The following is a 13,127-nucleotide window of genomic DNA, read 5'->3' on the forward strand; positions in this document are numbered from 1 at the left end:
ATATGTACGTATAGATGTTAGAATATTGATTGTAAAAAAAGATAAGCTGGTAGAATATTGATTTTTGGCAGCGCTGCAGTGTGCATCACTATAGAGAATTCAAGATCCATAATTTATGTTAGTCCTTTCCAACACTTCACACGATGCATCTGCTTGAATTAAGTTCACTGTAATATCAAAGCAGCAATCACTTATTATATGGGGAGAGGGTTGTTTATGATCTAAGCGATTTGAAGAGTTATATGTTTTAGGTAGGGTGGGCATGGTTCAGTTAACCATATTAACCGAACCGAATCGAAGTGTTGAAATCGTTTGGAATAATCGAACTGAACCGTTTAAGGTTTGGAACTAACCGAACTGAACCAAAGTTATGGTTCGGTTAACTGTTTGCGTGCCTGTTAACTGAACCGAACCGAACTAAAACCAAAATTTTGAACCGAAATGTATTTTTTATCCTTTTGCTAATTTAATTGTGTTTTTTTGTCCCTTTTAAATTCAATTGCAGGATATTCGAAAAAAATTCATTGTGTTAAAGAACTCGATCGAAGGATTTGTGTAATTAACTAAGAGTGTGTTTGGATGGGGAATGTTTTCAGAGAATATAATGTTCGGAGAAAATTCAACTATTTTAATATGAATTCTATTGTTTGAATTCACCTCAAACAAAAATAGCAGAGAAGGAAGAAAGAGAATGAGTCTCAAGAATTCTCGAAAAAATAAACAGAAAATAAAAAGTAAATCTAACATTTAAATGAAAATGACAATTGTGCCCTTTAGTTTTAATTTTCCCAAAAAAATAATAACATGAATCTTTTCGTCCAAATGAAAAGGTGTTGGTTGCTAAAATAAACCTTCATAAAAATGAGTGGGTCTATTGTAGCAAACCCCACACACACACACACCCATATATATATAAATAAAAGGATTTGTTTTGACAAGATATATATTATGTAATGCATTTTTCATCAGGAAATGATTTTATTAAATAATATCAACCATATCTATTTACGATAGGGTTTGTCTAACATGCGCAAAATTGCACATGTTAAAACAATTAATAATAATAACTTTTTTTTTGAAAAATAACAATTATTTATTCAAAAAATTTATATTAAATGCACAGTTTTTAATATAAAATTTCTATTTTAAACTTCTTAACATGTGCAAATTTGCACATGATAGAAAAACTTTTTACATTATTTAGATTTTTGGCATGATTGTTGGTGCGTATATGTTCCATTGTGTGACCGTTTTAGTCGCCTTTATGACTTGGCTGTGAACAAATCAATCTCTGTTAGGAATATGTTCTTGTTGGGGGGTGGATGTGGGTGGGGAGGCGTTGCGGTGGTGGGCTTGGGAGGAAGAGTTGGTAGAGGAGTGTAGGGTTTTATTACTAACAGTTTCTTTGCAAGAATCAGTGACAAATAGATGGCTTTGGTTACCAAATCAGGATGGTGTGTATTCTGTACGTGGAGTCTATGACATGCTGACATCACAGGAGCAACCTCAGTTGCATCAAAACATGGAGTTAGTTTGACATAAACAGGTTCCTCTCAAAGTATCTATCCTTGCTTGGCGACTTTTGAGGGATTGGTTACCTACAAAAAATAATTTGGCAAACCGTGGCCTTTTACCTTTGGAGGCGCGGTTGTGTGTTTCTGGTTGTGGGAACGTCGAAGATGTCAATCATTTGTTTTTGTCTTGTTCAACTTTTAGTGCCTTATGGCCAATGGTGCGGGCATGGCTTGGAGTGGTAGGGGTCGACTCTCAATCAACTTCGGATCATTTTTTGCAATTTATTAATTATGCAGGTTGTTCGAGAGGGTGACGTTCTTTCTTTCATTTGATTTGGCTGCTTTGTGTTTCAGTGTTGTGGAATGAACGAAATGATAGGATTTTTAGAAATAGACAAAGTTCTTTGCCACAAATGCTAGATAAAGTGAAATCAACTTCTTTGTGGTGGTTAAAGGCTTGTAATGTTGTTTTTAGTTTCGGTACTCAACAGTGGTGGTCGAGCCCGCTTGCATGTTTGGGTATTGACTGATTTGGATGTAATTTTGTTTGGACCTTGACATTTTCGTGATTGTTTTGGCACACCTTGTGCGGTAACAATTACGGTGTCTGTGTTAATACATCTCATTTTTGCTTGTTCAAAAAAAAAAATTACGATGATGCTTATTGTTCACATTTAATTTTGTTTCGATTTTCTTTTTCTTATGTAGAACAAAAGTCATGCTGGATTGATAAAAAAAATTACAATGAAAAGAAAAGTTTCTTTTTCTTATGTAGAACAAAAATCATGCTGGAGTAAAAGATAATGATTACTATATTACTTTAAAAATTATGATTATATTTCTTTCTTTTTTTAAATTATGAGACAGAGGGTAAGTTAACTTGTATTCTTTTATCGGTCCATTCCATTAGAGATAATTGTATTCGATGTGTGTTAAAGATCAAATCAGGATACTTTAAACGGTTAGAAATCGAAGAAGTCTTTCAGATTTCACTAGACGCAAGCTCCGTTTAAAGTCAAGCTAATAAATATTATTATTTAATTGATTTATAAAAAAAAATTATAGCTACTCCATCCGTTTTAAAATACATGTCTATTTTAAAAAAATTACATTAACCAAGCACAAGCTAGATTAACACAAAAGTTCCTATTATACTCTTGTCTTTGATTTCCTCCATTTTATGTTTATTTACCCCATCTCATAGTTACTCCCAATACCAATACCAAAATTAATTAAAGTCAATATCCTTCAATACCGATACATAGTGACAATACCAATACATACGGTTCATCTAGTAAATCAATTGTTTTTGCTGCGGTTATGTATTAAAAATAGCATGCCATCACAATTTTTTTTCAACTTCTCTTATCATGCTTCGGTTATCAATTTTTTTTTAAAATCAATTGAAAAACTTCCCTCCATTATTTATATTTAATCTTAAAATGTTTACCACCAAAGTTAAATTAAAATTTGTTTTTCCCACCATTTTCTCAAAAACGCTTATAATTTCACTATATATAAGAGTTAGGTACTTATTTATCAAATTTATATTATTAATGAAGAACAAAATTTTGCTATGGATCTCAATGCTTTTCCATTTGATTTAAATGAAGAACCATTGTTTGATTTAAATGAAGAGCCACCGTTGGATTTAAATCAAGAACTACAGCTCTGTTTTGTAAAAATAGCGGATGACTGATAAACTAGCTGATAGCTTATAACTTATAGTTGATAGCTGATAGCTTATAGCTGATGGTTTATAGTTGATGACTAGTAGCTGATAAGCTACTTGAAGTGTTTGGTAAAATTAGCGGTTCAATTAGCATATATATGTAAAATTACATAAAAGGACATTTTTAATTCATAATAAAGTTTATATCAATTAATGTTTAAAGTATTTAAAAAATAAAAATTGTTAATTTAATATTATTATTAAATTGGTTTTTAAAATTCCTAAATGTTAATTTATATTTATTTTCATTTTCCTAAAAAAAATTAGATATAAAGTGTAAAAAAATTAAACGTAACAATAAATAAAATATAGTTTGTGCAAATATATATATATATTATTTTTTTTTGACAAGATATATATATATATATATATATATATATATATATATATATATGAGTCAGGATCCGTTGCAAATAACGGATTCGTTAACACCAAATCCTAACCATTGATTTCATTTGATCCAAAGGCTAATAAATGAAAACTTAAAAGTATCATGTATCATATTTATTGTGATTTTCATTTCCTAATTTATTCCTCCGGATTCTCTCTTCTCATAATGAGATTGTAACGAATTCATATGTGTGACTTATTTAGATGAACCGGATGCTTTGATTTCAAGTATGACTTTTTGTTTGAGAGTTTGCATAGCTTTCAATTCACTAGCATATCAATTGCCATTAACATTGTCAATTTGCAAAGGAATTCAAGTATTCAATTGCAAATTGAATTCAACCTGAATTGATGGAAGCAATTGACGTTTTACTGAAAAAACAAAAATTGTTCATGTATACGTACATAGAAAAATTAATGTAAATGTCACTAGATGATGTATACGATTAATTCAATTTTGTTTATGTGAACTATTTTTATTAGAGTGCAAGTAAATTCAGTTTATCTCACACCCATCCACTACGAAATTTTTATTGGAGTGCAAGTAAATTCAGTTTATCTCACACCCATCCATTACGGAAATAAGAAATACAATGAAGAAAATTTGTGAAAAAATGGTAAAAAATAAAATAAAAATGAGCATGATAAAATGATTTGGAAATTGATAATAAGAGAAAGAGAAAGAGAGGATAAACAAAGAGGAATAAAGAGACCAAAGAAGATGAAGGGGATGAAGAAAGAGGAGAGGGTAATGGCCGAAACAAATTAGGAAATTGCAAATATTGATGGAGAAAACCAATGAAACAAATTAGGAAATGAAAATCATAAAATGATATACTATATATATATATATATATATATATATATGTGTATATAGTGATGGTAAACGTAACATTCTCATTTTTTTTGTTAGAGAAAATTATTGTCTTTGTTATTATTCTCTACAATTCTGATATATCACAAAAAAATAACGTGTCATTTCGCAAAAAAAAAGGTGACATGAAATATTGAAATAGTCCCAAAAAAAAAAACGTAACAATTGTAACGAAAAAAACTCAAACGTAACGGTAAAAAAAATATCTTTTTCTTTTTTTTTTGGTCAAGTAGCCTAGTGGCTAGAGCTCACACAATTTAATTGTGGAGAAGTGGAGTGTCCGGGGTTCGAACCCCGGCTCCTGCATATAATATGCAATATCCCTACCAACTGAGCTAAGCTCACGGGGATAAAAAATATCTTTTTCTATTGAGAAAAAAAAAGATCCTTCATTTATAAAAAAAAAAATAGCATTCATATTTAAAACATATGTATTTTAATTTATAATAGGGTTAATAGTGTTTTTCACCACTGTAATATAGGCTATTTCCGGTTTTCGCCCCTATAATATTTTTGGTTTGGATTCTGTCCTCGTAAAAATTTTATTTTCCGGAAAACACCCCTCCCCATATGACTGTGCATATTTACTGACATGGTACACTATGTGGCATGCTGACTGTGCATACATGTTTATGTGGCGGACTGACTATATAATTATTTTTATTTTTTTAAAGGTACACGTGGCATTTATGCATTTTGAAAATTTCAATTTCAAAAAAGATATTATAAGAATCTAGAATAAAATTTTTGAAAAAAAAAATCTGAATTTTTTAAAAAATTTGTATCCAGATTTTTAAAAATAAAATATTTTGCAGAATTTTTTATTGTAGAAATATTTTTTCGGAAAATAAATCTGATTTTTTTAAAAAAATTTCGACTTTGGTTTTTCTAATTTTAATTTTTTTTATTCTAAAAATTAATTTCCAAAAAAAAAAAACCAAAATTTATTTCTGATATTTTTAATATTTGAATTTCGAAAAAAAATCTTATTGTTTTTTCTGAATTTTTGTTTTCAATTTTAAAAAAAATTGGAAAAAAATATGAATAATTTTCTGATTTTTTGGATTTTTTTTATTTTTAAAAATTTATTTTCAGATATTTTAAAAAATAAAATATGATGTGGACAATTAAAAATTTAAAAAGAAAGCCAAGTCAGCGTCACATAGGAGAAAGCAGCGCGTGAAACATGTTTCAGAAATTGGAGAAAAGAGAGTCACGTGACTCATTAAACTGCATTTTTAATCACAGCCATGTATCCAATCCAATGGCCATTGTTTAATCCTCTCACCCTCTCATTTAAAATGTCCTCTTATTTGAAATGCCCTATATATATATATATATATATATATATAATGTTAATTTAAAAATATGAAAGTAGGAGCCTCTGTTCGTAAAATTTGTGAAAAATGTTGATTGATACGCAGGCAGGTCGAATTATAGTAATTTGTTCCAACCCAAAACATAAACAAAGACAAGGATAATATTTTAACAAAAAAAGGGCTTTCTATTAAAAAGAAAGTACCAAATGTACAAATAAAAAAAATAATATTAAAATTCAAATAAAAAATCTTATTAATATTCCATTTCTTAAATAGTAAACAAAAAAATCTAAACATTTAGATTCTATATTAGTAGAATTTAGTTGATAATTATAAGTATTCTAATTATTGCTTGATTTCATATATAGGGGACATATTATGTGAGAATGCATTTTATTTATGAGAATGGTAGGAATAGTTATCGGCCGTTGGATCAAAAATTAAGTGCTCTAATATAAACTCCAATTAAACCCACCACCTCACACTATCATTCTCTCTCTCTCTCGCCTTCTTTCCTTCCCCAGATTAATAAAAACGTTCCCCATCCTCTTTCCCTCATCCTCCACCATCTATTCCGGCGAACCACAACTGGCCTGAACAACCGCCCTAAGTTCTGGCACCACCACCACCACCATCAATTCACATCTAAATGAATTTCTTTATCTAAATATATTGGATCTGGAAAATTTTAAATTAGAATCCGTACTTCACGAAACAAGAAGAAGAAGAAACAATTGAACCCCTAATAATTTTTTTGATTTAAATATATTCCAAAATCAAGGTTTTGGTGGTAGAAGTGATTGGGAAGACTACGTTTATGGAATCACTACTAGTGGTCGCTAGATGAGCAAAGAAAGGAAGGGCTGTGGAGATAAGCACCTGACAAGTTTAATTTGAAAACGACGACGAGAGATGATGAGAATAAAGGGTTGAGGAGAGTTAACAGTGAGGGGGAAGAAGAAAGGTTCCAGTGGAAAGAATTGGCACATGACATTAAGTTGTGTTTTAATCTTAACCCTTGTTTTTAAATCTTATGGCTGCAATTTATTCTCACCATTCTCACATACAAATGTCATTCTCATGTGACATGCCCCATATATATATATAATTCTTTATTTTTGTGAAGTCATGAGAATGATTTTTCTGGTGAAGTTAACACTATAGCATCAAAAGTGTTGCGAGTAACACCTCATTGTTTATACAGTGACATCAAAAGTTCAGTCCTCATAGTATCATCTATTCATCAGATTAACAAGAATACACTTAATATAATTTTATCCAACTTTTTTTAAGTGTAACACTTAAGACTATCACATGATATTAGCAACTCCGTTTGCATGTTAAAGATGCCAACGATAAAATAGTACATGCAAGTCTAAGATGTTGCAAGCATTACTAGATAAATTACTATTGATCATTAATCGGTAATCAACAATTTAAAAATAAATCAATCATTAAGATTGAAATTAACTTTTTCAAAAAAGTCAATTTGATGTCCGCACCGTAGAAGCTCCCTAAAATTAAATGCAAATTATATTTATTTTGTTCTACTTTTTTTTCTACGTAATCGTTAATCAATATGAATTTATTTTCATTTTTTCATGATACTTATTCCAATAAATAAAAAGACAAAATTACACTTCAAATTACTATGTTCTAGTAATCTTAATAACTGGAGTATTTTTCTTATAAATTAGGGGGTAGGGAGTATTTATTAGAGAAAATATACTCAGTTCCCAATTCCTCCTAAAAACTATTTACATAGACCTCCTTTAATATTTTATAAACTATAAGAACTTTTTTTTTTAAGAATAAACAATAATAACATTAAATATGAGTAAACAATTTCTTTCAAAAATAAAACATTAATTATCGGTAAGTGTCAATAATGCAGTAAGTTAATTTATTTCATGTTCTTTCGCAATTCACTCTATTATTCAACGTCAACTTTTATTTTCTTATGTTAATTTATTTTTTATTCTTTTTACGGAATGTTAATTTATTTTCATACTTTATCTAATTATTAACTAAAATATACAAGACTATTACTTTTCCCACCCTACTGCCTTCTCGCGCACCCTGTAAAATTTATTAAAATAACCCTGGTTCAGATTATGTAATCCGAACCAGATTGTTAGTGATATCCGGAAACAGAAATATGGACCAGATGTTATGTAATTTTCTGTGTCTTTCTTTGCTATCAAGGGTCTCTGTTGACCGTTATATGAACCCCACACAAGCTGCAATGCATTGCAATTGCAGGGTTCCGATGAACGGTCAACAATGACCATGACACCATCGACACCCCTAAAAAACTAAAAAACATTTGAAGAAAATAGAAGAAAAGAGGTGAAGTGAAAAATGAAAGTATTTGTTGAAGATGGAAGCCTATTTATAGCCTAAAACAAATCCTAGGTCATTAATACAGTCAATGAAAACGTGTTAGTGGTTGTAACCGTCCAAACCCACATTAAAGACTCTGAATCTTTCCGAATTTTACATTCTGGAATGTCTTTAGCCCTATAGGAAGTGCCAACTTTTCCCTCGTTCACCACCATTATCGCATTAATTCGGAAAATATATTCCGGAAAACAGATGCGAATTCCGGATTTTATATTCCGGAATGCATCAGTCATGGTCGATGGTCTGTGTAACACTCCTATTTCTATTAAAGCAATTAAACATGCGAATACTACATTTATTCAAGAAATAGATGCTACGTCCGAATACAAAATTCGAAACCAATAAGCATGCATATAAATCTCAACAGTCGCAGCGGAATATAAACCAGAGTAATCCAAATATACATATCAGGAATCAATACTATATCAACATAGATGAATCTCCAAATCCCAACATAGGGTAAATCTCTAACATCAGAGAAAATCCAACAGATAAATCTAACAGACGCCTAGATCAGAGCCAGCCTAGACGCAACTAACACCGATATCGGAGAAAGCTCCCGATATCCAACAAGCACAAAAGACTCACCAGAGCAACTAATCCTACACAACGTCTACCCATCCATACAGATAGGTAGGCGGTCAAAACCACTGGGGGTAAGTATTACATCATAATAATCCATATAATAATTAACATGAATAGCTCAATTCAAATATCATGCATTAATCCGATAATAATATCATATATATATATATATATATATATATATATATATATATATATATATTCATACTATGATCCCCATATCTCACATTAATCAATCACCAGTCACATGTGTCATGAACATTCTTCAATCACATTTATTCACACACAATTATCATTCATATTTCACCAATAAGACTCATGCATGATGTGCACCTAGCTCGACACATATATGCATGTGGTACCATTTCACTTCAAGGTCGTCACTTATATCTAGACCGTCAAAGGTCTCTGCAAGGCCGAAGCCCACAATCTAGATCACTAATGGATCTCTGAAAGACCGAAGTCCACAAAACTAGATCACTAAATGATCTCTGCTAGGTCGGAGCCCAATGATGCAACAAAAACATCATATCAATCTCAACACGACTATGATGCATGGACATGTAACAAGACTCGATAATGCGACACCAATTTACAATTTTCACCACAATATAGAGGACAACTTCCAAATATATTGATCATCTCCATAACATTTGCATTATCAAGAAAACATGTCCATACACAATCAAATCATAAGATTCATTATCACCACATCAACTTGATCATCAACAATCAACAATGTCATTCAACATTTACTATCTCATATAGTTTCACCATTCAAGCATTCTTTACATTATAAGTAAGAGAACATACACATCTCATGATATTCACTATATCCAACATACAATCATCCATTCATACAACTTCACTTAGTCATATAAGAATAGTCCTAAATAAAAAGTAAGACTATTGACTCAAGGAACATTTCCAACCAAAAACGTATCAAGTGGCAAACGACCAACATTGATAATTCCCAAGATAAAACAACATAGACAAGTTGAAAGTTCTCAAACAACCTTAATCAATCATATAGTCATGAGATTAGACATTAATCCAAGAATAACTTAAGTTCGTACGAAAAATCCAATTTCACAATCTTTCACATTCCCACCCGAAATATCACTTTAGACATGATTAAGATGTTTGACTACTCTTACAAGTCTTACCTAAGTCTATATGAGCTGTAGGTTCAACTTGTAAGTTCCGTTGTTTGCAAAAGTTTGTTTTCGACAAAAGACTAAAATTCCCAGAGACTTCCAATTTAAGACTCAAATGGAAAGATTCAAGTTTAGACAAGCTAATCATGTTACAGTAGGTTTAGGGGCTTAAACAGTAGTTAAACATTTTGAAAGAATCATTTTACAAAGTTCGGATTGGCCCCCTATGTCCCGGAACAAAAAATTAAAGTGGCTGAAACTGGGCTTGCTCGCTTAAGCGACCACCTGGTTCGCTTAAGCGAACGAGTTCCAGTAGCCACCAGAAGTGTACGCTTTCTGATCGCTGACTGGTCGCTCACCAGTTCGCTTAAGCGAACGAGTTACAGAAGCTACCAGAAAGTACGCTTACCATATGAATGTTTTGAAAATTTGCAATGAATGATTATGATGAATTCTAACCCCCTTACCTTAGTTATATTAATCTCCCTAGCTTAGGCTTCAATTTTGCTCCTAGCTCTCTCCCAATCCTTGATTCTTCAAGTTCTCCCTTCTCTCTAACCCTTTTCACCTTGCTCCCACTTTCTCTATCTAATTCTCTCACAAATATCTTGTGAAATGAAAGTGTGAGGAAATTTCATCTAAGACAAGGTTTTTATAGTAAGTCCCCTTAATGGGCCTAACTCTAAAGCTTAATGGATTTAACCCATCCCAACTCAACTCTAAAATATTTCTATACACACAACGGTAATTCACTAATAACGGTCAATTAACGGTAAAATACTACCAACGGTCACTAAACGGTATAATACTAATCACTACTCTGGTAACTTAGTAAAATAACGGTTTTCACTAAACCACTAAAATAATTCTAATCAATCTATTAATTTTCCCATACTCGCGACATGACCAAAATACCCTTAAGTCCAAAATGACTAAATTACCCTTACAACACGGAAACCCATGAAAATGCACCCAATGATGAATGATCACACACAAGCACATATAAACACATAATAAAACAATTAAAAATAAATCTAGTGAAAATCGGGCTGTTACAATCTGCACCACACGTTTATGTCGGTGGTCAAGTCTAAAAAAACATGGTAAAACGCGTTTTTTGACTGCATTTATGGCCTCCCAACCGTTTTTGACCCACCCCTCCCTATAAATAGCCTTCCAAACCCCACCATTTCTCACACCCTCTCCTCCTCTTCTTCCTTCTACAACCATGATTTTCCATCGTTGGCCTTTCATAGATAAGGGTCTGGTTGAAAACTTTCAGGGTTTGTATGAACGGTCAGTGAGGATGGAACCGCGCTGCAACGAAGCGCGGTTCATCTGAGGGTCATGTGGGTCAGTGTGGTTCTTAGCTTGACCTGTCTGGGCGTAAGTTTGAGCACCTTTCATCTCCCTCAAGGGCATTGTTTTCTTCTTCCCGCCCTCCTCTTCCCTCCTCCTCCGGTTTTCCTCCAATAGGCAAACTACTGGCATGTCCCATCACATACCAGTGGTTAGGCTCTTAAGAGAAAATAGAGAATTTTGAACTGTCTTTTTCACTTCCAATTATACTCGAAGGGCACAATTATACTCTTAAACAAATTGGTTTATAAAAATGCTATCTAGTTAGTGTCATTAAAAAATATAAGACCTTATATTATATTTTCTATATTGAATTTTTATTGAAAAATATAAGTGTAGTTTGTTACAATGTAAAAGTGCAAAATATATATTATCTATACCTATAATTTTAATCCAAATCAAATTAATTTTAATAAAAATTTAATAATACTAAATTAATTTTAATCAAAATTAACCCATTTGGGGTTGGTCTAGTGGTTGGCTTGGGATCTTGGAGTTTGCTCCTCCAGAGGTCTCAGGTTCGATTCCCTCTGGTGCCAATTTCGGTGGACTAAGTCCATACAGAGCTTGCTCTGACTTTAAACGGGGCCCCCACAAGTGGGTGGTAGGATTGGTCCCCTCGAATTACTCAATTCTTGAATCAGATACCGAGTTTTCAAAAAAAAAATTAATCAAAATTTTATAAAACTATTGTTTATAATTTATATGCATTAGCGCTATAAAAAAAAGCCGACTAAATGTTACTAGTTTATAATATAAAGTATTTGGTTTTCTTTTAGTTTTTTTTTTTTTGTACAATCCTTTTGTTTTTTATTTTATAAGATTTTGTTGTTGTTGTTGTTATTATGTTCCCGTATAATTAGTTTCAACCAATATATATGTGCTTCTTGATTATTACGTACAACCTTACCGCCCCGACATAATTTTTTTCAAGCAATGTAGCTACTTTTCTGCAATATGGTAACCCCAGCATGTTTTATTTTTAGCAAATCTGGTTCTGATATTGATTACAATTTCAAAATTTCGACCAAACATTTTTAATTTATTCAGTAAAAGTGAATGCAGAGCTGTTAGAATATTGATTGAACCTACCGAAAAAATGGCAGAATATTGAATTTGAACCGGCCTAAGGTACTTCAATTATGGCTTAATTACTCATTTAGTCCCTTAACTATTAAAAGTTTCGTTTTGGTCCCTTAACTTATTTTTTGGTTTCGTTTTGGTCCCTTAACTATTAAAAGTTTTGTTTTGATCCCTTAACTTATTTTTTGGTTTCGTTTTGGTCCCTTAAATTATTTTTTGGTTTCGTTTTGGTCCCTTAACTCTAATACATTCATCCTAGCATAAAGGACCAAAGTGGTTGACGAAGGAAGAGTTAAGGGACCAAAACAAAACCTAAAAATAAGTTAAGGGACCAAAACGAAACTTTTAATAGTTAAGGGACCAAAACGAAACCAAAAAGTAAGTTAAGGGACCAAAACGAAACCAAAAAATAAGTTAAGGGATCAAATGAGTAATTAAGCCTTCAATTATCTATAGCGCTGCACAGTTGCATCACTTTAGAGAATTCCAGATCCAGCACTTGACACGATGCATCTGCTTGTAAGTGTTTAGCATTAAGTTCACTGAAAATCAAAGCAGCAATCACTTATTATATGGTGAGAAGTCTTGTTTATGATCATGATTGTTGAACAAGTACACCTTCCTTTTATGGTAATTAAACTCTTCATTACAAGCCATGCATGCACTTTGAGCTTAAATAATCTTAGATGGAATTAGTAGTATCAATCTACT

The sequence above is a fragment of the Medicago truncatula genome, chromosome 3, assembly GCF_003473485.1.
Source record: "Medicago truncatula cultivar Jemalong A17 chromosome 3, MtrunA17r5.0-ANR, whole genome shotgun sequence".
Taxonomy (NCBI): domain Eukaryota; kingdom Viridiplantae; phylum Streptophyta; class Magnoliopsida; order Fabales; family Fabaceae; genus Medicago; species Medicago truncatula.